General features: G+C 35.2%; 1 long non-coding RNA gene across 1 annotated transcript in view; it reads left to right on the plus strand.

Annotated features, from left to right (window-relative positions):
- LOC148310789 (uncharacterized) overlaps positions 1-26791 on the plus strand; it is a 105582-nt gene that overhangs the window by 14594 nt on the left and 64197 nt on the right. Inside the window, exon 2 of the long non-coding RNA XR_015837348.1 lies at positions 15937-15991. This is a non-coding gene — a long non-coding RNA (uncharacterized LOC148310789). The remainder of the gene's footprint in view (positions 1-15936; positions 15992-26791) is intronic.

Here is a 26791-nt window from a genome sequence, read left to right on the forward strand (position 1 = left end):
ATAAAGAGTTAGGGGTTTCTCCCTAGACGCCCTTGAAGAGCATGTATTATGCAATTTCTCAACGCTGGCGGAGCTTTTCTGGGATACAATGCCACGTGTATTGCAGCCTGGGTGAGGGCCTATCCGACATCGGATCCGTGTTAATTCATTCTCTCACTCTCACGAGATGTGGTATCATCATACATCGCTCACTCCTTCCAACAACGTCATATATTAAAAAAAAAAACTTGTTTTTTCAGGAGATCGTTTTGAAAGTTTAAAAATATGATACAATTAAAAATAAATATCAAGCCACTTATTGAACTTTTTACTGTGCAACAGATCCTTTTAGGCAAAACCTGAAGGTTTTTTTTACCATTTGAAAAATATTTAGTATATTTAACAAAAAACAATTAAACAATACCTTTTCTTCAAAATGCAAAAACGACACTTTTTGCCCTGTAGCGGGTAAATATTAAGTTAAAAATATGTCGCTTTTGCTGGGATATAGTATATTTCCTGGGCATTCCGAAAACGTGCACAGCTAAAAATTGACGATTTTTGATTTATGACGTTCTTGAAAGGAGTGAGCGACATGAGTAGTCAGACGTAGTCTGTTTTTGGTTGGTTGGAAGATATTGCTTTTCATAGTATCGATTGATTTAACGAATTTTAATTAGAAAGTTTTTTTTATTATTTATTAGCTTAAAAAGCTATAGAGACAATCGTTTGAAAATACCATAACTAGGCGAAACAATTGTCACAATATAAATTTTTATGTGTTTTTTTAGTAGATTAAAAATCTGTTGATTTTACAATTAATATATAAATTAAAATGGAGTTCTACAAGTTAAACGCCAAATAAAAAAATAGCTTAAAAAGCTTTTATGTTCTTTCTGGTATGAAATGATTTCAACTCGATCGTTGATGTAAAGGATGATCAGCCCTCCGCTTCAGGTACCCAGTCCAGGGTAATATTGGATAAATATTAGAGTGAAAAAATCACATATATTTTTTTAACCCCCCTCCCCCTGGAAATCGAACCCGGACCTCTAGAGCGGTAGCCGAGCGTGCTTACCATTACACTACGGATGCGGTCACTGGGAAGAATAGTAATTTAAAATAGGCCGTTTTTTTAATGTTTTTCACAGATACTCTATGGTACATTTTAAAAACTTTATTAAATAAAACAACTTTGTTTTAACCACTTCTTATTGGTACACTTTTTCCAACCGGTTTCGACAAAAACCTTGTCGCCATCAGGGTTTATGTACTAATTCTAAAACATTGTAACATAAATCATTAGTACATAAACCCTGATGATGACATGGTTTCTGTCGAAACCGGTTGGAAAAAGTGTACCAATAAAAAGTGGTTAAAGCAAAGTTGTTTTACTTTATAAAGTTTAAAATAGGCCGACTTATCAACCGACTAGTCTCATGTTTACGCTGTTTTGGCACCTATTTTTATTACTGTGTCCAAATATATTTGTACATTATTACGAGATGTAACATTTTCTCCTGTTTTAATCTACGTGCAATGAATATTCAATGTACGAGTATGTATGTATGTTACAAACGTGTATGTATGTATCAGTGGCGTGCCTAGGGTTTACCAGTAAGGCAAGCCCATTATTTTTCACATTCGTTAATACATGATGTACCTTTAATTTCTTCTCCTCATATTATTCTCAGTATAGTAAGCACCCAGAAAGTATTATAAATATAAACAATCTATTGTAATCATTGTAAAAATATGCTAACATGTAACTTTTGTAAGGTAAAGCCATCACCTTGAAATAAAGAAAATGTTCACTATAATAAAATATCTTCCTCAGATATTAACCATAACCAATAAGTACCATCACCATATAATGGCATGCATAAAGTTTAATAATCATGTAAGCGCGCCATAATTTAAAAATAGTCATACATTAATTACATATTTTTAATCATTTGGTCTAGATTTAGTCATTGTTATTTGGAGTTGTTAGGCAAGCCGGGCTTTTGGGCTTCTAGGGAAGTACCGCCACTGGTATGTATACAAACGTAAACATAATAAATTGTTACAACTTGTTCGATCGGGCATAATATGATTGTTTTGATGATGTTCATATGTTGTGTTGTGTATTACACCAGTAATCACATTAATATTCCTGAATAGTTATGGCCAAACGCCCTCCGGCTGATTGCACCAAGGAGATATGTCAATAAAAATCTTTTTAATTCTTACACCTTTTCAACTGTTTTCGCCTGACAGTGAATTTGTTTACTACGTAAAATAGATATGCCACTTTCTGGCGGTTCTTCGGCTACTCTATGAATTCTCTCTCATATTACTGTGCTACTCCACGCTGAAGGTTGGCAATCATCGTCATGACAATGTCAATTTGGACAAGCCGCTCTCCACTGGATTCGGTGCTAGAGTGGAACCACTCAATTTTTCGAAGTCTTGACAAACCGCTCACTCCTTTCAACAACGTCATAAACAAAAAAAATAAGTTTTTAAAGTTTAAGAATATAATGAAATGTATTAAAAATAAATATCAAACCACTTATTGAACTTTTTGCTGTGCAACAGATCTTTTTAGGAAAACCCGAAGGTTTTTTTTTAACATTGGAAAAATATTAAGTACATTAAAAAAAAATTATTAAACAATACCTTTTCTTCAAAATGCAAAAACAACACTTTCTGCTGGGATATAGTTCATTTTCTGGGCATTCCGAAAACACGCACAACTGAAAATTAACGATTTTTGATATATGACGTTGTTGAAAGGAGTGTTCGAAACGTCTGTTCGTGTGGCTTTGGAAGTAATTTCTCGCTCCACACAGTCAGCTATGCTTAGTGCCTGGTTTTACAATTTTTCTAAAATATCACATAATTAAATTTTCTAGCCATTTTCAGTCGATAAAAATACATTAAAATAGATAGATTTTTTTTTCAATACTTATACATCATACTTATACAACATACCCATCCCTAAAGACGACATGGTGATTGTCGAAACCGGTCTGTAATAAGTACCAGAAATAAAAGCTGTTAAAAACAAAGTTTTATTTTATGTTCATAAAATTTGCCATACAGTGTCTGCAAAATACATCCGAAAAAAAATGGAAATAAAATAATACATTCCGCTTTGTGCATCTCTGCCTCTGAGGTAGCTCCGCTCCGGCCCAGTCTACTAGTCAGCTGTGTGTGTAGGCACACGCCGCGGCCGCGTGTGCCCGTGTGCCCGTGTGTCTGTGTGTGTTCTCGCCTGTACAGTGGGTATTATACATACGCTGGGAGAATACGTGCGCAAACCTCGTCTCGGGGCGTCCGCTCACGGTGCGGCTGTCTGCGGCGGCCATCAATGGAAAATTTTCCCCACAGCCTGTGGGAGTGTCGGGCTGGATCGATACCAGCGCCGCGCCGGCCGGTCTGCAAGCTACCGAGCTATGGCCCTATGCCGTTTTCCATTGTATTATTTTTACAAATCAACTAACATATGCTTCCAGGTGAATTCAGCAACAAAAAAAACTTGAAAAATCATTGATAATCGTGAAATTTCACTGTTGGGTAAAACATGAAATAATCTGGGGAAAATCATAGGGATTCAAGATTAAGATGAAATTTTTGGTGTTTTGAAGGTGTTTTTTTTTCACAAAATTTTGAGTGTGTCCAAATACTTGTTCACGAAATCTGGATTATCTCCAATTACACGAGTTATTTTCATATTACTTTTTGACATCTCATCAAAGATGTAGAACAATATGGAATTCTGGGCATTTACGGGGCTGACGACCGTCATAACCTGGTTTAAGTGATCACTTTACACACGTGTAACAATTCACCAATTCTACCCATTATTGACAACCATTTTTTTAAATATAATTTTCAATATTTTTGTTTTAGTTAAAATATTCACGGTCAATACAACACTAATTTAACATTTATCAAAAGTTAACAAGGTCGCTCACATTTCTATTCGGATTTCTATGTTTTTTTTTATTCGAATTGCCTTACGTCCTAGTGTGACTAAGAGGTGACTCTGCTACGTGTAAATCTAGATACGGCTTATGCAACGCCGCTTATCATGGACCTACTTAGGTTTCAACTTTATAAGTTTTATAGCCTGTACCTTCTCGTGAGTGGATTTACTCTTTATGTATCAAGTTACTGTAATTTAATGTAATTCACGAGTGAAAATTCCAGACGAAAACACTCGCTGGATTCTCTGATTTATGTGGAAAATGATCAACTAAATAAATACAGCCTACACCTACACCTTAAGCCCGTCAAATATATTCTATTCTCTAGATCAAAAAATCTGGGGAGCATAATTGATCACCTTGCCTTTATATATTCAGCACTCAAGATGCGATGCCCTATGCACCATTTGAGCGTGGATACAGATATGTATATAATTGCATACCTTGCCTTTATAATACATATTCAGCACTCTAGATGCGATGCCCTATGCACCATTTGAGCGTGGATATAGATATGTATATAATTGCATACCTTGCCTTTATAATATATATTCAGCACTCTAAATACGATGCCCTATGCACCATTTGAGCGCGGATACAATTGCATACTCCGAGTCTTTATTTGTCGATTTTCTCTTGTACCCACTGAAGCTTTTTTTGCTTGATCCGATTTATTTTTTCCACGCAATTTTGCCTCGATACTAGGGTATTTTTTCGGCGGGAACATTCGCCATCGCGTCTGATGGAGGCCGCAGCGTGTCTGCCGGCTGTAGGCACAACCGGTCCGCGCGGGGGGAGGGGAGGGGGCGCGGGGCGGACTGAATCAAGTCCAAGGTCAAGGCCAACCCACACAGACGCGGCGCTCCATCGCCGGTGACGTCAGCGCGGGCCGGCCAATGGCGGCGCGGGGCGCTCGTGACGTCGCGCCGCCCCGGCCAATCGCGAGGCCGGAAGATGATGCATTTCGAGAGCATTCAATTTTCGAAGCACGTATTTGAAAGTTTTTTTTTTCCCCGAAAATTTATTTTCGCCCTGCTATTCGGTCCGATGCAGTGAATTGGGAGCACTTTTATGTAACGATCTAAATATAATATTTAACCGTAAAAAAGTGATTTTTTGTACATTTGTCGAGTTGTGGTCCCGTGCTTAGTGTCGCGGACTCTTGGGTCAGAGTTTCTCGGTTCGAACCCACGCTACCACAATTTGATACCTATTTCTAATAATGAGCCGCTCGCAGAAATAGTATAAAATTGAAGTATTTTTGTAAATAATAAAAACCCAAATGTCTAAAAAAAAGAGTATTCCCGAGAATACTTTTTTTTCGACTTTTTCGATAGAAATTGCCAATTGCGATAATTTTAGTGATCTTAGTGAATTGAGAGTACTTTTATGTAACTAAATATAATATTTTATCGAAAAAAACAGTGAATTTGTGTACATTTACTTGCTACTACCTCGGATTGAGTATTCCCGAGAAACAATTTCTCGTATTTTGATATAAATTGCCAATTGCGATAATTTTAGTGGTCTATGTGAATTGGGAGTACTTTTATGTAACAATCTAAATATAATATTTTATCGGAAAAAAACAGTGGATTTGTGTACATTTAGTACCAAGAAATAAGCTCTTACTATTTATATAGAATGAATAACGAGAGAATGACTAAGAAAATATATGTGGCGAATGTGAGAGGGAAAACAGAACGTGGACGACCGAAAAAGACTTGGCACGATCAGATCAATCAGAACCTAAAATCTGGCGGTGTCAAAAATCTGCGTAATCGGAGGGCATGTATGACTAGATGTATGGATGTGAAGGAGGCGAGGAGTGTATGTCAGGACAGAAGAGTGTGGCGTTCCATCCTCTCTGCCTACCCCTGCGGAGAAACGGCGTGATGGTAGTAGTAGTAGTATAGAAATTGCGGTCATTTTAATGATCGAATGAAATATTTACAATACGGTACATCCTAAAGAATTGTGAGAATATTATGTATATTTTATTTTACTGATAAAATTAAATTTAAATTTAGTGAATTTCCGTCATAAAATATGATAAAATATTAAATAGCAAATCGCGAATTGCGGGCAAAAGTTGGTAAGTCAAATTTTTGTACTTTTTTTAACATCTCAACATACATAGATGAACAAGAATATGGAAGTCTGGGTATTTGCGGTGCTTATAACCTGTCATAAGGCAGTTAAGTGATCACTTTTCTCACGTGCAACATTCATCATTCATACTCGTGATTGACAACCACACTTCTCAAAATTTTCGAACTCGTACGTATATCATAAATCTCATGACATTTTATGTTTAAGTTCACTGGAGCCATCTACGATTGGTTTTAGAAAGCTTTTATTTAGCAGAGACCTTTTTATTTGGATGTTTGCAAGATTATTTGTAAATATTGGGAAACGCCTGAAAACATGATTTTAAATTTTTTTTGCAGCTTATAATTTGACCAGTTATTTGCTGCATTCACAACATTTTGAGTGTCCATATACTTGTTCACAAATCTGGGTTTCTCCATTAAGGAGTTATTTTTACTTTTTTTTGACATCTCAAACAAACATTTTTTTTTCAGTGCCTAATAATTTTTGCGCCGAATATATTAAATTTTTTGTATTTAAGTTGACATTTCTTGGTGGAACTGCATTTTATATAATGAAACGACAAGTATGTATACAATTTGTTCCCACTTTTGTTTTATTTGGCCGGTGACCGCGTTTCGACGTCACCATCTGATGATGTCGGTAACGATGAAACCTGGTCACTGGTCATAATATAATATAAAAATGAGAAAAGCTATATAGTTGTTGTTTTATCAAAGAAGATATTTCAATTGAATTAATTTTCAATTTGAAGTTGTTATTGGGTACCCTTTTCAATAAAGTGTTTGCGGAATTTCAAAACTTTTGGCAGTCGACTCAATAACTTAAAATTAGACTTGTGATCACGTATTTTTTTCTCATAATTTTATTATACCTAACTAACCATCACGTCGCTTCACCGCAAGGGTAGGTAGAGAGGATAAAACGTCACACCGATCTGTCTTTGCAAACAATTTCGCCTCTTCCATATTCATGCATCTTCTCATACGTAACCACCGATTATTCCGATTTCTGACCTGACCACGACCAATTGTTTGAAGTAAAAATAACTCCTACGCGGAAATAATGCAGATTTGTGAACAAGTATTTGGACACATTCGAAATGTTAAATAAAATTAATCACTTTTATGGTTACCCGTCTGAAAATCGAACCAGGGACATCCAGCACGTTAACCAGACGCGCTAAACAGTGCTAATAATTTATCAGTTTTCCTCAAAGTCGTCGTATCGTAAAACCCCTTTGTTATTTTCTGGGAATCGAGCGAATGTAATTACACTTTGCAATTCGCATAATAGTCTGCGCGCCAGGGGCGTACACTCCATACATGCAGGAAAACAGTGCCTACCTTGGCTTACTATTCACCTTAACTGTCTGATCTGATGCTCATATTTTGAATGTGTTCAAATCCTCGTTCACGAATCTGGCTGTCTGCACTTGGGAATTATTTATATTTAAATCTCAACATAGACGATGAATAATATAATACAAAACATCCTCCTTATCGTTCATCGTTAACTTTGTGTAATACCACTTTTAAGTGAATGATGAATGATAAGGAGAGTATTATATGTATTACCATACCGCAAAGTTAACAGTCCTTTAATTTACAAAATATAATAATTTATTATTAGATTAAAACCAATATTTTTAGCTTTTCCACTTTTTTATTTGACCAGCGACCGGGTTTCGTCGTTACCGACATCATCAGACCAGTCTGATGATGTCGGTAACGACGAAACCCGGTCGCTGGTCAAATAAAAAAGTGGAAAAGCTAAAAATATTGGTTTTAATCTAATAATAAATTAAAAATGCAATTCCATCACGAAGTGTCAGTGGATAATATAAATCTATTAAAATATAATACATTTCTGACATATAAAAAAAGATGAATAAGAATATAAAAGTCGGGGTATAACAGGCCGTAAGCCCTGTAAATAACCAGACTATCATATTCTTAAAAATTTGAGTGGGTCAAAATAATTGTCCACAATTCTGGGTTTCGCACTTGAGGGAGTTATTTTACATAAGTTACTTAAGTCTGGTTATTTACAGGGCTTACAACCTGTCAACCTGCTTAGGACAGGTCCTGTAAATACCAAGAATTCCGTGTTATTCTTCGTCTATGTTGAGATGTTGATCGAAAGCTCCTTGCACGCCACTGGGTGCCTACGTAAATATTTGCGAATCGCAGAACCAGAACGTGCAGACATACATGATTTAGGTATACTCTATTTAGACTATCATATAATTGTATGTTATGTCGATATGTATTGGTGGTGGAATTTCCGTCTGTGTGCCGCGCGCCCACAATGCTGCAACATTTCCCAGAATCGTGCTTCATGTACCTGATCAATGGTGTATTCTTTGAGGAAAGACTCGCGTCCTGTGGCCAGTATATTTCTATAATACACACTAAGTATAGTCTAGTACGGAGGTCGGCAGGGCTCTTCGGACATAAACTCCAATATCACCTTATCTCAAGCAACCTTATACCTTAAATAATTTGAACAATTTCTGCCTCTGCCTACCCCTGCGGAGAAGCGGCGTGATGGTCAGTTAGTTGACTAATATGATGAAGTGATAGGAGTGGGGTTCTGCCAATATTTTTTCTCTCCGCTCCCTATGTAGAGCATATGGAGCCTACAAACTGTCTACAGACTGTCTGTCGAAGTTCAAATGAGAACTACCGACGACTTGGCTTTTTGTTGTATTCAAATCGTAGTCATGCAGGAGAGAGTGACCAAGTGCATTTTTTTTTTACAACAAAAAACGTGATTATTGACTATTCGATATCTTACTGTAGCTTAATATTGCCTTGAAAAAATTTCAAAGGATTTTAAACTTTTAAGTTTAAAATCCTAAGTTTAAAGTCGGCTAAAAATATAGCCGACCCGCTGACAGTCGGGTAGTCGGGCCAGCCGGCGGTAGTTGGTGCATCTCCAATCGTTATTTTTCAAGTAATTTGTTCCTTGTAAAGAACGGACTCTGCGCTGCGCTGTTTGCGTTTCATGGCGAGCGTTGTGGATTCAGCGCTAAGTGGTGCATCCTCTACGAGCTAAGAATAGTGTGCACGTGTTGAGAATGCTTATCTTATCAAGTGGCTACTGCAGAACGATGTTTTTATGCCGAAAAACGTAATATTTTGTATTTTTATCAATTTTACTTTCGACTACTGGAAGGATGTAATGATTTAACCTTTCCAGGAGTACAATAATCGATGTCAGACTTTCTCTGGGGAGTGGGTTTTTTTTACATTAAATATGTATTTTTTTTAAATTAAATCTTTGTATTATGAAGATAGAAATTATGTATTCCATATTCTTCGTCATCTTTGATGAGATGTCAAAAAATAATATGAAAATAACTCCTGTAATTGGAGATAATCTAGATTTTGTGAACAAGTATTTGGACACACTCAAAATGTTGTAATTAAATTATCTGGTCAAATTATAAGCTTAATAATAAAAATGAAAATGGTATTTTCTGGCGTTTCTCATGTGTGTGATTATAATCCAGGATTCGGATCTCACATACTAATATAAGAGTTTCTGCTTATTAAAAAGCTTCTTTACATCTCACCAATAGATGTCTCTAGTGAAGTTCTAGTGATTCATGAACAAGGTTTCTAAATTGGTTCATATATATAGAACTTCCAAGAATTTGAGTAGTGTGGTTGTCAATAATGGGTAGAATTGGTGAATGTTACACGTGTGTAAAGTGATCACTTAAACCAGCCTATGACGGTCGTCAGCCCCGTAAATGCCCAGACTTCCATATTCTTCTTCATCTTTGATGAGATGTCAAAAATAATATGAAAACTAATGGATTTCAAACGACAAAACAGTATTGTAGTAATGAACTTATTGAAACAATATAAGATTTTGTGAACAAGTATTTGGACACACTCAAAATGTTGTATGTAAAAATAATTTCAATAAAAAATAAGGCTCACCATCTCTAGGTTTTATTTTATGACAAAGTTTAATAGAAATATCCACAGATGTCATTACTATACAAATTACATCATACCAACTGACAGATAGACTTGGACGTTCATTAATGTCGATACTCCTTTGAAGAAAATTCGCACTGACGTTCATTTACGTCCATACGGGAGCATTTCCGGGAGGAAAGGTTTATTTGTTCACAACATTATGAGTTTGTTCAAATACTAGTTTCCAATCCAACCATAGATGGGTACAGTGAACTCACATGTAGTGCCATGAGATTAATATGATATATTTCACAAAAGAGATGGTCCGACGACACAGTCGTGTGGGGGGTAAAAACTGGCTGCAAGCAGCAACCGACCGGAGGAAATGGAAAGAAGGGGAAGAGGCCTATATCCAACATTTGAGGTCAGAGGGCTCATGAAGAAGAAGAAGAAGAAATATACTTCATATCGAACTTCATAAATCAAAAATCGTCAATTTTCAGTTGTGCATGTTTTCGAAATGCCCAGAAAATGTACTATATCCCAGCAAAAGAGGCATATTTTTAACTTAATATTAACCCGCTACAGGGCAGAAAGTGTAGTTTTTGCATGTTGAAGAAAAGGTTTTGTTTAATTACTTTTTTTAAATATACTAAATATTTTTCGAATGGAGAAAAAACCTTCGGGTTTTACCTAAAAATATCTGTTGCACGGTAAAATGTTTTATAAGTGGCTTGATATTTATTTTTAATACATTGTATTATATTTTTAAACTTAAAAAGCGTTCTCCTGAAAAATCAAGTTTTTTGATTTATGACGTTGTTGAAAGGAGTGGGCGATATGTGATAGGCAGTGTAAAAATTAATAAACATATACTGCAAATCTTGTAATATTTTTTTTTCTTATTTTTTTCACTCTTGTGATCTCTTTTCTCCTCCTCTCCCTCCCTCCCCCTCCCTCTCTCCCTCCCCCTCCCTCTCTCCCTCCCGACCCCCTCTCCAGCTATCAGCAGCACTCCCTCGCGAGCCCAGACACGACGGCCAAGGAAGTAATTAATGTAATGTTATACCTCGCTACGTTTAAGGTGATTGCACACTACGCTGACGACATTAACTCTCGGTGTACCGCGAGAAAAAACTATCAATAACTACCGTTTTGGGTCCAATAGACCCTTATGTAAAGTATTGTACTTTCTTTACTTGTAACCCTAGTATACGCTATATGTACTCGTATGTTGTTATCTTCATATAATTTACAAATTGTGGGTGTACTAAAAAACGTTAACTCGAAAATATGCAATGTGTCATAGGCGAGGAGTGTATGTCAGGACTGAAAAGTGTGGCGTTCCATCTCTCTGCCTACCCCTGCGGGGAAACAGCGTGATGGTAGTTGTAGTAGTAGTAGTAGTAGTCATATTTGTGGTTTTAAAGTAAATTCAACTTTAAGTTTAATAGCGGGTATTTTAAATTACAGGGATTATTCAAGCAGGGATTTTAGAGTTAACGTTTTTTGCCAGTATACCCACGATATCCAAACTATCTTATTGTGTTTATTATTATTTTTCTTTATTTTAACCCTTATCCGCACCCAATTCCCTATGCACCATAAGGAACTGCATCGTAGCGACGCAATGTTATCTTGATCGTTAATTGCATGAAGGTAAGGTCATCAGCCCTGCGCTTCTTGTTCCAGTCCAAGGTATAAATAAATATGAGAGTTAAAATCACCCACCCATATTTATTTTGACCCCCCTGGTAATCGATCCCGGGACCTCCATCACGGTAGTCATACGCGCTGACCTTTACACTACCTAGGTGGAAAAAATTATTTATTGTACTTTTGTATAAAATATGTATATTGGATTTGACCGAAAGTACACAAATGGATACTAATAGATCGCTCACTCCTTCCAACAACGTCATATATCAAAAAACTTGATTTTTCAGGAGATCATTTTTTAAAGTTTAAACATATTATGAAATGTATTAAAAATAAATATCAAGCCACTTATTGAACTTTTTACTGTGCAACAGATCTTTTTAGTCAAAAACTAAATGTTTTTTCTCCATTTGAAAAATATTTTGTATATTTAAAAAAAATAATAAAACAATACCTTTTCTTCATAATGCAAAAACAACACTTTCTGCCCTGTAGCGGGTAAATATTAAGTTAAAAATATGCCGCTTTTGCTGGGATATAGTACACTTTCTGGTCATTCCGAAAACATGCACAACTGAAAATCGACGATTTTTTATATATGACGTTGTTGAAAGGAGTGAGCGATATACACTTGCCGATAGCCTTTATACACTATGCGTAGTATCACTCATACGATGCAAAACGTATTTAGAATCTTCAATTAAAAATGAATCTGTTCATTCATATTAAAATTAGATCCGATCTTCCTGGAATCCACGCCTAAGTGGGTGTCGTCCTTTAGTCCCCGTGTATAAAGTACGCGTTGTCACTGTATTGATAATGTTCGTATAATGTTAATTTATACACTATATACTTACATTGTACAGAACTCGGTAACTATACGATACGTATAGATGTTTGAAGTTACGTGTACCTACGGTAATTATCGTCATAGGTCACCAGGGATATACAAGTTTAAAGCAAATACAATAAAACTCCCTAGAAAATAATACATTGAAATAAAAATGACAAAATTGAATACATCCCGCTCACTCCTTTCAAGAACGTCATAAATCAAAAATCGTCAATTTTCAGTTGTGCGTGTTTTCGGAATGCCCTGAAAATGTACTATATCCCTGCAAAAGAGGCATATGTTTAACTTAATATTATCCGCTACAGGGCGAAAAGTGTTGCTTTTGCATTTTGAAGAAAAGGTATTGTTTTATTTTTTTTTAAGTTTACTACATATTTTTCAAATGGAGAAAAAACCTTCAGGTTTTACCTAAAAAGGTCTGTTGCACAGTAAAAAGTTCAATAAGTGGCATGATATTTATTTTTAATACATTGTACTATATTTTTAAACTTTAAAAACGTTCTCCTGAAAATATTTTATTTTTATTTATTGCGTTCTTGAAAGGAGTGAGCGATACGTGATAGACAAAAGTTCCAAATACAAGATTTTGGACGGGTTGCGGTCCCGCGGTTAGTGTCGAGGGCTCTTGGGTCAGAGTTTTTCAGTTCGAACCCACTCTACCACAATTTGATACCTATTTTTAATAATGAGCCGCTGAGGCTCACATAAACAGTATGAAATTGAAATATTTGTGTAAATAATAAAAAAAAAAAAAACACAAATATTTCCCTTTTTAAAATAAAAATACAAGATTTGTGACACGTTGTGGTCCCGTGGTTAGCGTCGCGGACTCTTGAGTCAGAGTTTCTGGGTTCGAACCCACTCTATCACAATTTGATTTATATTTTTAATGACGTGCCGCTTAGGCTCACATTTATAGTCTGAAATTGAAGTATTTTGTATATAATAAAAACAAGAAATATTTATCTTTAAGAAAAGACAAAAATATGATGGCATTTGGATGTGTTTTAAAAAAATATCTATAATATTTCAAGTGTGTCCATTTTTTTTCTTCACAAATCTGTGTTTGTCCGCAAAGGGGTTATTTATATTGACATCTCAACATAGATGAAGAAGAATATGGAAGTCCTGGTATTTACTGGAATTGGAAATTGCGACCTGTTATTAACAGTTAAACAGCCTATGCAGCTTTTTATATTTTATAATTTCAAAACTAACTACAAACTAACTAACCATCACGCCGCTTCCCCGCAGGGGTAGGCAGAGAGAATAGAGCGCCACACCACTCTGTCCTTGCAAACATTCTTCGCCTCTTCCACGTTCATGCATCTCCTCATACATACCCGCCGATTGTTACAACTCCTAACCTGACCACTTTCAAGTATTTGGCATACCTGATCGTGCCATGTTTTTCTCGGTCTTCCTCTGCTTCTTTTCCCACTATTATTCGCCTCATAAATTTGATTTACCGTTCTTTCCTCACTCATTCGTTCTACATGTCCAAACCATCTCAACACACCTTTCTTAATTTTATCGATAATGCTTATCTGCTTATTTTATAATTTCACTTTTACAATAGTTGCAAAAATAAATTGGTCGATATCTATCTATGATAATTGGTATCGCTATCGACAAGAACCAGTATCGTTACATCCCTAACGTTTTGTTAATCTTTTTTCAAAAACACAAGATTAAAAATAAAAAACTTTATCGATAATTGAGTTATAAGATTTGGACATTTTTTTTTCACTAGACCATTTTTATTATTGTTTATTTTTAAATAAAATATTATTGTTCGTGTATCCCTGCAATAGTAAACACACCCAAGTTGAATAGGTAATTTGTATCTACCTACATAACAATAATTGTAGGCGCGAGGAAAACAACGATCGGTAGTGCGAAACTTGAATTAACCAAGAGAGTGAAGAATTGTTTTTTTTTTATTGAAATTTGAAATTGATTTTACTGACAGTCTTCAGGAAGCAAACGTACAATCGGCTTCAAGTAATCCGTGCACATTAACACTGTATGTATACTATACAAAAGCTAGTAAGAGTACAGGTATGCAGCACAGAGTACTCTACCAGTAACAACTAGTTTCTGATTGGCCCACACTAGATTATCCGTCTTATTCCCAACACATTAAAATAAAACGTATTTTTAGAAGTTGAAAGAAACTAAAATCCACTAATAAGCAAGGTAAATAATGAATTCAACTCTCATGTAAACAACTTGCATTTTCCTTCTCCATTTCCTTTCCCACATACCTTAATATCCTTCACCCTGACTCCTTCCATTTCGGCATATGTATGTATCCCATCCAATACATGCCATTCCTTAATGCAAAATTTGGAGCGGAGGACTGATGACCTTGGCTTCATACGTTTAACGATCAAGTTAACGCCTGATCGATTTGATGCGGTGCTCTTTGCACCATCTGGGCATGAAAAATCAAAATAAGAAAAAAAACATGCTTCCTGAAAACTGGCAGCGACAAATTCTACAAAAAAAAATCACCGATTTGTCTCTGCTGAATATTTGTGATTTCGGCTCTACGATTGTTTTCCCCGCACCCACCGACATTATGCCAAATTAGTGAAGTGTTGTGTTCGTATACGTGCACGGTACAGTCGATGAGGAGTGAGACGGTGTTGCCAGCTGGACGAGTGTACCTACCTACACATTGATCCGTCTCGCGTAGCAACATTAATCCACTTCGCGTCATTATATCTTTTTTTTCTAGCCTATTATTGCCTACCTACCCATTAGCTTGTACACCACAGTACCTACGTGTAACGATTTATTTATAATTCTTCTCATTTTTAAAGCCACACCATATATTCTAGCCTACAAAACATAATACATAACTGAAATTGAGCTAGTCAAAAATTGGCAGTCGATTTATTTTGATTTAAAATAAAGTTACATTTTAATTATATAATAGAAAATCGCAAAGTTAGTGCTTCAAACAAAAATTGTAAGAATTTTATAAAACAAAGAACTTTGTTTTTAACTACTTTTTAATTAATAATTTAATTTTTTTGATTAAAAGTGGTTTAAAACAAAGTTGTTTTATTTATAATATATATTTATAATATAATTATTTACATATTTTATAAAGAATGGCAATATGAATTACTAGTCTTTAGTCCCCTCGACGAATCATGTTTATACTCGCTTGTCTCAAAGCGAGTATGATTCGTTGCGCGAATGCTACACACAAAGAGAATAGTGTATACAAGTATATGGAATAGTGTTTACATATATTTATAAAACAAAAAAAAACTCTTTTATATTTTTGATATAGTGTAGCGTTTTTAAAAATGTTATTATATTAGCGTCTCGTGATTGTTCGCGATATATTGAACGTGTTAAAAATAAAAAATCTTGATTTTTACAAATTTTTCATTTCTTTTTCTTTCAGCGGTTATCTCAATCGGCGCTTCTATCGGAGTCCAAACGAACAAAGTGAGGTTATGGTAAGTTTTTTCTTCTTCTTTGAATTTTCAGAAATGCTCGCGACAGTAAATAAACGAAAAAAAAATTTTGAGTCGGGATTTTTGAATTACCTAACGTCCAAGTGACTCTAAATCTAGTTACGGCTTATGCAACACCGGTTATCAGGGCCCTACTTAGGCTTCAACTTTATATGTTTTATAGGCTTATACCTACTCGTGTGTGAATTTACTCTTTATGTTGAAAGATACTATATTTCATGTTATTCACGAGTGAAAATTCTAGGCAAATACTCGTACACTCGATTTGGGTAGGGATATATCAGCTAACATTATTGGAATGCGTCGATATAAGTTTATTTTTGAAAACGTCATTTTTGTGCTTAGATTTTATTTATATAAAACCTTTCTTATTTAAAACACGCCTCTTTATATACCAAATCGCGCATAGCTTACAAAAATGTTAAACGCTAACTAAAGGATGTAGGTTTATACGGAGATTGCAAAGTATACATTTTTAAATTGTCCATATTGTTTATTTTGAGGATCGCAGAAAAATACACTTAACGTATAGTAACAATGGATAAATATCACGATGTGTGATTATTGGCTAATAAATTGATATGAAAAATCACAAGACTATCGGTGACATTCTTATTGAAATCAGTATAGAATTAAGGGAGATAGATATAAAGATTTAAACTCTAGATACTTGAATAAAACGAAAAACGTGCGTTCGCATACGTCATTAATTTTTCGTTATCGAACGTTTTATGACGTCATATGGTTTATTGTCTATGGTTTATAGAGCTGTAATAGTAGTTGTGTGGATTGTTTGTTTACCACTACACTACCATTTGTGTTATACAAATATGAGGGGAGGGGGGGTGGAAGGGTGGACCATGACGTCATTCATTGCCAACTTACGAAAATAACGTTTTTCGAAGGCGAATTTTTCAAAAGAAAATGATGAATGAAAATATTAATTACATCGGCTGTTATAAACACTTCACGAGTCTAATACAATCCTTGTAAGGTTGAATATGTTAAATTAGATATTCCTCCCGTCTGACAAAGAACCATTATTCGATGCATTGTATCTTTGTATCGATTCAGTAGTTACTCAATCATTATCATTTCAGTCAGTACAACTTTGTATTATTAATCACTACTGCATCTGATGTAGGTCTAATAATAATGCACAGGGGACGTGTGATCTACATATGCACATATCACCGTTGAGATCGGATTTATTTGTAGGCCAAGTAATGTGTACATTGTTGGGTAATATATCCAAAATTAAACACGGTCATTGGATTGAATTCTACTTTTATTTACATTTGTCGCTCACTCCTTTCAATGACGTCATATATCAAAAACCGTCAATTTTCAGTTTTCCATGTTTCCCGAATGCCCAGAAAATGTACTATATCCTAGCAAAATCGGCATATTTTTTACTTAATATTTACCCGCTACAGGGCAGAAAGTGTTGTTTTTGCATTTTGAAGAAAAGGTATTGTTTAATTATTTTTTTTAAATATATTAAATATTTTTCAAATGGAGAAGAAAACCTTAAAGTTTTACTTAAAAAAGATCGGTTGTACAGTAAAAAGTTCAATCAGTGACTTGATATTTATTTTTAATACATTTTTTTATATTTTTAAACTTTAAAAACGATCTCCTGAAAAATATTTTTTTTTGTACGACGTTGTTGAAAGGAGTGAGCGATATATGATAATATGTGACGCGTTTCGTCTTATTAAGAGATTATCAAACATGTGTTTGATAATGTCTTAATAAGCCGAAACGCGTAACATATCACATATAAGTATGTAAATAAAAGTAGAATTCAATCCAATAACCGTGTTTAATTTAGGATATATCACCCAACAATTCAATATGGAATTCTATCAACTATCTGCAGTTACAATAAATAAATATGTAGAGGAAAACCAATAGCTTTTATCTTCATTATATCATCTGAAAAATATTTTTGGCAATATATTTAGTTCTCAACTGTAGATTATAAAATACAGTAAAATGTCGATATAACGGACTAATTGGGGGGAGGATGGTGTATATAAAATAGTCCGTTATATAAAAATGGGTTTAAAATAAATCAAAATTTTTTTTTTTGAAAATATGAACACTAGTGTAAATATCTTTATTTTTAAGATATAAATAAACAATACAAAACACAAACAAAATTCTATTTATTGTCTTCGGACACTCGTCGAAAAGTGACGTTGCTGTTTGATATCGACGCGCTTACTTTCGTATTTTAATTTTTAATAAACAACTCTCGGAAATGCATTTCGACTTTTTATTTGAATTAAAGCATGTATAATATTAACAGGACGTTTTAATATTTTTTTATATTTGACAGGATTTTTTTTGCCGTTATATTCGAAGATCGTTAAATAGAAGTCCGTTATATCGAGGTTTTACTGTAATAATGATAAATATCGGCCGTTTTATTAATTTTCGTCCGCATTTTTATATAACTGCTAAACAGTGCCAAAAAATATTACATAATCAAATATCGCACTTGAAAATATTTTTGTTGACATAAATCAGCTGTTTGGTGCGACGCCATCTTGTTTTACTTCTCCCGTGTGTTTTGTAACGATTTGGCCATCTGTCGGCCATTTTCACAAACACTCGGCGTGTTTTCCCGCGCGTCTTCGCTATCAATGTCGATGGATCATCTATCTGAGAACAGAACCTTGCGGGATATTTTAAGCTTCGAATTTTCTCCGGTAGGTGGGGATTTATTTCCAATTCAAGTCCGAATAAAATATTAATCTCCCGATTTCGTGTGGTGTCGCAGAAGTGTACTTTCAGATTTCAGAGTGAAGGTTTTTATTAATGTACTTGATGTTTTGATCTTGTTACTTTTGTTGAAAATTGGAAACTGTAAAAAGGATTGATAATAATATTTTTTTGTTGATAATTTATGAGTGCCATTTTTGTGAAATATTACCTCGAGGGCGCTTAACTGTAATTTAATTAAGGAAGAGGAGATTGTGGAAATGATAAGTCTGAGTTTCTGGGTTCGAAACCACTCTACCACAGTTTGATACCTATTTTTTTTTATTATGAGCCGCTTAGGCTCACTGAAATAGTATGAAATTTAGAAAAAGTAAGTATTTTCGTAAATAATAATGATGGTTACGACCTGGTAAGATTATACCCATAGCAGTTTTTGGAGCCGATCGAAGCGTAAGACGTCTATCAAACAATTCGTCTGATATCATACAGATAGATTTATTATAATAATGAAAATGTGTGTTTTTTTAAATATCATACTTTAGTAAACATATCATAATAATAGCCGATTGATAATTTTTACGAACAATTTTTCGTGATGCAATAGCAACTGATATTTGTATATATCGCTCACTCCACAACGTCATACATAAAAAAACTTGATTTTTCAAGATATCGTTTTTTAAGTTTAAGAATATAGTAAAATGCATAAAAAATAAACCATTTATTGAACTTTTTACTGCGCAACAAATGAACATTACCTGAACCTACTGGTAAAACCTGAAGGTTTTTTCTCCATTTGAAAAATATTTAGTTTATTTTAAAAAAAAAATAATAATATAATAATAATAATAAAACCCTTATCCGCACCCCAATGGTGCATAGGGCACTGTGTCTTATAAACGCAGTGTTATCATGATCGTTTTCTTTTACTTATGAAGGAAAGTCCATGGTAATATTGAATAAATATTACTGTGAAAAAATCACTTATATTTATTTTTACCCCCCTTGGGAATCGAACCCGGGACCTCCAGAACGGTAGCCGAGCGTGCAAAAACTCCTCTTAATACCATTTCTTCAAAATGCAAAAACAACACTTTTAAGTAAATATTAAGTTAAACATATGCCGCTTTTGCTGGAATATAGCATTTCTGGACATTCCGAAAATATGCACAGCTGAAAATCGACGATTTTTGATATATGACGTTGTTGAAAGGAGCGAGCGATATGTTATGCTAGATACATATAGACAAAGAAAATACCTATCTGTTCCAATGACGTGGAGTTGGAATAATTGATCAATAATAATTATAATCAATAACCGTATAAAAATTATCATAATAAGTATAATAAAATTATCAGTTTCTTGAAGGTTAGAACAACAAACCACTGCACTGGAACTTATTCCGTATAAAGCGTTATTTTTATCTTTAAAACAAAAAGGTATGTTAAATCGTAGTGGAACTTCGAGAATAGTATATGATAAGTTTTATCAATACGTTTTTCGTTACGGAGGAGTTTTTGTAAAAAAACTGTATTTAATTACAATGTTTCTTTTAATTAATATAAATATGTAGAAAGCTAATTTAATTCTAACCCATATCCGCACTCAATGGTGCATAGGGCACTGCATCGTATAGAAGCAGTGTTAAATTGATCGCTAACACATAAATGAAAGGTGAGCATTCTTCTGATTTAGGTACCGGTCCAGGGTCATATTAATTAAAATTAAGCCTAAAAAAATCACTAATATTTATTTTGACCCTCTCGGAAGTCGAACGCGGGACCTCCAGCATGATAGCCTAGCGTTCCAACCACATCTATATTATTTATTGATTCGGCATTAACTTTGTGGAATGACTTGTTGATTTTTTTAATTAAGAAAAGTTTCTAAATATAATCAATGATAATTTTATTACCCTACCAACCTCTATATATACTCGAATAAGTATATCTAAATAATTTTTTGCTGGTTAGTTTTTACTTTTCACCTGTAAAAACATCTGTAAATTTAATCGAAACTCGTGTGTAATTAAATAAAACTAATTAAGTGGTATGATACAAGTGTTTAATTATCTACAATACTACATTTTGAGTGTGTCCAAATAATTGTTCACAAATCTGGATTATAATCCAGGATTCGGACCTCACATACGTACGAGTATATAAGAATTTCTGCTCAGTAAAAAGCTTCTTTTCATCTCACCAGTGTGTCCAAATATGTACTTGTTCACAAATCTGGATTATCTTCAATTTTTATTATCCAAGGAGTTATTTTTCATATTATTATTTGAGAATTTGAGTAGTGTGGTTGTCACAATCATGGGTGGAATCAGTAAATTTTACACGTGTGTAAAGTGATCACTTAAACCAGCCTATGATGGTCGTCAGCCCCGTAAATGCCCATATTTCCATATTCTTCTTCATCTTTGATGAGATGTCAAAAAATAATAACTACAATACTATGGAGGCGGACAAAAAAGCCTTCTTGGCGTCAGATAAATGAAACGAGTGTGGCAATGGTTTTATTGGTAGAGAAGTACACTGCTTTGTCTGCTTATCTCTCCAATTCGGACCTCGGGGTTATCGGCAATCGTTGCAGCTACAAGTTGCAAGCAACTCGGTCACCGGAAAACTGCGCTGGATATACCACGCTGCCGACGCAGGCGTTCCGATGTTCCGGGGCAAGGGGTAAACGATCGTGAGTCCAGAACGTAGGACGCCATTCTTCCAAACTTCGTGGGGTAGTTGGGTAGACGCTCGACTGCGAAACTGGCGTCGCGGGCTCGATTCCCGCGTCAATGGTGAAATAAATTGTAGAACGATTGCCCTTGAGGTATTTTTTTACGAAAATGGCGCTATATAAGTTATCCAATTTTATTATTATTATTAACGATTATTATTAATTTTTAATTGATATGGATGTCTGGGTATTTCGGAGCTTACGACCTGTCATAGACTAGTTTATATAAAGTGATTCGGGAATAATTTTACATGCATTTTATGAAGGTCTCTGCTAAATAAAAAAAAGCTTCTCTTCTTATTCTTATCCGCACCCAATGGTGCATAGGGCACTGCATAGTATTGGCGCTGTGTTATCCTGGTCGTTTTTTTTATGAAAGCAAGGTGATCACTCCTGCGCTTCCGGGACCAGTTCAGGGTTAAGTAAATATTAGAGGGTAAAATCACTAAAATTCATTTCCCCCCCCTCTTGGGAATCGAACCCGAGATCTCCAACACGGTAGTTAAACACGCTAAACATTACACCACGGAGGCGGAATAAAAGTTATTCAAGTCAAACGTAGATGGAACTCGGATGGGATTGTTGTAAGATTTCCATAACCTTCTCCGTCTTTATCGAGATATCAATATTAAAAAAATATAACTCAGAACTATACAAAACCCAGATTTGTGAACAATGATTTGGACACACTCAAAATATGAAAGGAATATCCTAAAATGTCGCTAATAATGAGAGACCACTCCCGAACAGTTGACGCTTTGGATTTACGATCGTTTACCTCGCACCCACCGATATTATCTTACTTATTCACTATCGCCTTAAAACTCGTAATGGTAGCTCAGGTTCCTACCGATCAACCTTCGAACGGTTACGATATTATAACCAGTGGTGGGATTCAGCCGGTTCGCACCGGTTCGCTTGAACCGGTACCTAAAAATTTTAGAGTTCGCCGAACCGGTCCTTAACCCTTTGTTGTCACACAATATTCCCATTGAGATCATGTATCGGTAACTTTTAATTGATTTTTAAGTCTGTACCTACCTATTATAATTGGAGCATTCTCAGTTGTTATGTGAATGTTGTTAATGTGCAAAATAAAAAAATAAAAGATGAATAAATGTAAAAACTATACATACAAGTACATAAAGGGCGAACCGGTTCTTGAAAAATTTGAATCCCATCACTGATTATAACTATCTAACAATCACGCAGAGAGAATAGAGAATAGAATAGGGGTAGGCAGAGAGAATAGAACGCCACACCAATCTGTCTTTGCAAACAGTATTCATCTTTTCCCTCCGATTGTTCTCACTCATGACCTGACCACGCTCAAGTATTTGAAATACTCGATCATGCCAAGTTTCCTCGGTCTTCCTTTGCTCCTATTACCGACCATATTTCCCTCATAAATTTGTTTTACTGTTCATTCCTCACTCATTTGATTCACACGCCGCAATCCATCTCAACGCGTCTTTCTTAATTCTATCGATAATGCTCATCTCGGCCTTACACTATTTCCTTATATCACCATTCGAACACCTGTCATTACATCGTTTTGCCGCACATCCGTCCGAGACTAACAACTACCTAAAACTGTGAAATAATCATATTTAGGTAAGTAGGCTTAGCGATTTACTCTCACCTAACTATGAATATTTTACAGTCTTATGTTTAGCACATGTCCATCCCTGAAGATGACAAGGTCGGAAAACTGGTTGGAGAAAAGTACCTAATACCAAAGTGGTTAAAACGAATTTTGTTGTTGTTTTACGTTATACAGTTTTATAAAATGTTTCACAATGCACAGGGTGGCACAAAATTAATCACTATCAGAAGATGTTATAATTTTTGCAAATAGCGTCGCACGTCAATATTATTTGACATTTGTGAACCAGACACCTGCACTACAAACAAACACTGCACTGCAAACAGATTTAAGGTGGCGCAAAATTAATCATCCAATTTTGTTTTTAACAACTTTTATACTAAATAATAAAAAAAATGAGTATTGGAAATCTTTATTTGGACCTCTACAAACTTTTTTGTTAAGCGGAAAAGATGATATCCGTCATGTGGCTGCCGCCAGTGTTAATACAGCTTTGCTCAATCTGTTTGTATACTGCAGCTGTCTAGTTTACAAACGTCAAATACAAATGACGTACGATGCCGTTTGCAAAAATTATAACATCTTCCGATAGGATGATTAATTTTGCGCCACCCTGTACGTATCTGCAAAAAACATTCTAGAATTTTTTTATCTGGTATTTTTTTGTTTTTATCGTGATGCATTTTATTGACGCAATAAAGTGAAAAGATAGCAGCGAGATGCATTTTTCACTCCGCGACCGTGTGGCACGCTGTGCGATTGTGCATTGTTGCAGCTTGCAGAATAACAACTAGAAAAGCAATTAAATTAAAATGTTTTATCCTCTAGTGCGTTTACGCAAAATACGCATACCGTCTCGCATACGGCCACGTACGGATAAGTACGCATTGTGATGGATGTAAGTGCCTCGCGTTCTTACATTGTAAGAGTGCAGTTTACGAGTGTGAATAATTTTTTAGCATTTACCGTATCTCGGGGACTGTAAGGCGTCGTCCTAACACAACGCGATCATCGCGAATTTTACTCGCACGAATCCGCGATTATGACATACAGATCTCGAACGAGTGTCGTCATTATATTATGTATATTATTTTTTGACATGGAAGTCTGGACATTTATGGAAGTTTAGGCATTTACGGGGCTTACGACCGTCGCAGGCTGGTTAAGTGATCACTTTTCACACGTGTAACATTTACTAATTCTACCCATAATTGTGACAACCACACTACTCAAATTCTCAAATAATAATATGAAAAATAAACTCCTTCAATTGCAGATAATCCAGATTTGTGAACAAGTACATATTTATGTAGACACGCTTAAAATATTTTATAAATGAAAAATATTTAAAAAAAAATATTCATATTGTGATTCATTTGTCTTCTCTCTCTTTCAAATTTTAGTTTTAAATAAATAGCTGATTAAAACAATTTTACTTTAGTCTACATTTGACCCCATGATGGAATGATTTTTCCGAAATCGGTAGTCACGAAGTAGTGTTTTTACACAAAGTGAAAGATGAATGATAAGAAGAGTGTTAGTGTCCTAATTGGTCGCGCTAATGCCAATAAGGACACTTATTCGAGATCTGTTTGTTTGATCGAGGATTCGTACGAGTAAAATTCGCGAATACTTGCGCAGGTCGCGTAATTGCGTTGTATTAGGACGACGCTTAAGACTTGCACTTTTTTTTTTTTAAATTGCCTCCCAAATTCTTCAGGTCCGTCTTATACTCGAAATAAGTAATAAGAAGTTCAGTGTTTGATTTTAAATTCCCGTCAAACTTCAAAATTGCCATATACAGGGATCGCCACTCGAAGTGTTTTTCTTCTTCTTCTTTGTTTGGTTGTAGGCCTCTTCTAATTTTTCCGTAGTGCAACAAATGTTAATTTTCTTTATTTTCTCTAGGAGTTCAAAACATCTTGTTTTCAATTTTTATTTTTATTTTAACCCACGATATTTTGATCACTCTTCTAAAGCTCCACATTTCGTATGCTTCAATCTTCTTTGTCGTATCCTGAGTGAGGGTCCAGCTTTCCCACAGGAGAAACAATGAAAAAAATGTACATATTTTAAAATTTATAAATATAATACAAACGCACGTTTGCTGTACGAGATTAAGAGTACAGAGATTAAATTAATTTTATTCATGGTCCCCCTCATAATATTTGAAAATTCTATAAACTGATAGTGGTCATATTACGAGGGAGATTAGTTACATGTGAATTTTTTCAAATGCAGATTAAAGTCTCTCGATTTGAAACAATTCATATGTAAATAACGGTATCTCGGCATGACAAGACGATGAAATCCCCCGTCCCCTTCGCGCCCCGCAGGAGTGAGCAGGACGGTCGCCAGGACGCGGGATGCAGCGAGGACGTGACGTCACCGGCTCCTTCTGAAGCACGGCCGGGTACCACCCTGTGCTCTCTCGTAGCGTTATAGGAGTGAACACAGCTGGTGGTATCTCAGTCGTTCGTCAGACTCTCCAACGCCAGACGCCCGGACGACACCACGGCGGACTAGCACGACGATACCATGCGTCTCCCGCGCGCGCGTGACGCGACAACATCGAACGGCGGCCAGCAATCGAGGGTTAATTCTTAAAAACGTTTTAGTGTTGAGTTTTTTTTTGTATGTATGCTTTAGATGTAAATTCACTGTAAAATCGGGATACAATTTTATTTCGCATTTTCCATAAATTTTGCAACTTGGCTTTTGACTAACCGAACTAACTAAATACTAATTAATCCCTTTTACTGCCTACACGGGGTACTTCTAGATAATTTGGTGGTGGATTTACAAACTTGTATTTATTAAGATTGACATAGACTGGGATATTTAAAGCTTTTAAATGTAAATTCACAGTAAAATCGGGATACAATTTTGTTTCACATTTTCTATACATTTAGAAACTTAGTTCATAAAAAAATGCTTTGCAAGAGAAGGTCTGTCAGGAAGCCTGGATGCTTCTGTATCAGATCTGGAAATGCGTTGGGACAGATTTCAATATACATACATATATGTATGCTAAAATTTCTGGAGATTTTTTTTGGAAAAATGATCCATTTCAAATTTAATGAGCATTATTAGGGTGAAAACAATTTTTTTAACATTTTTTTTATTTGTAATATTTTGACGAGTCGGAATTTTAGGAACGCGCCCGCTGTGATGCAACATCCCAGCTCGACCGCTTGAATACACTTGCGTCGTCATCGGTATATCGACGGCCACCCCTTTGTCAAATATACCGAGTCGATATATCGACTCTCATTTAAATAAAGATTTGGACACAGTCTCAATTTTCTCAGTTAAATAAAACATTGAGACTGTGTCCAAACCTTTATTAACAAATGCTGGATTCAACCTCACTTTGGAGCTGTTCAAATTGAGATTTCAAATGATGTCTCGACAAAGATGAGGAGTCTATCGAGATGGGGATATGGAAGTCTGAGCGGAGCTAACGATCTCACATTGGCTGGTTTAGGTGATCGCTTTGCACATTGTGCAACACTCGAAATTCTACCCATGATTGACATCCGTTTATTATTGGAAATTTACGATAAAATGTTTGAAAATGCTTCTTCTTTTCTTCCTCCTGGCTCCATCCATACTTATCGTCTTTGTTTACTGTTGGGATCATGTCTCCTCGTCTTCAGGTTATAGGTCCTTCTATCATGGACAACGTCACATAGGCCATGCCTTG

This window comes from Brachycentrus maculatus, unplaced genomic scaffold, assembly GCF_059751285.1.
Source record: "Brachycentrus maculatus isolate JH-2025_06_01 unplaced genomic scaffold, ASM5975128v1 h1tg000087l, whole genome shotgun sequence".
NCBI lineage: Eukaryota > Metazoa > Arthropoda > Insecta > Trichoptera > Brachycentridae > Brachycentrus > Brachycentrus maculatus.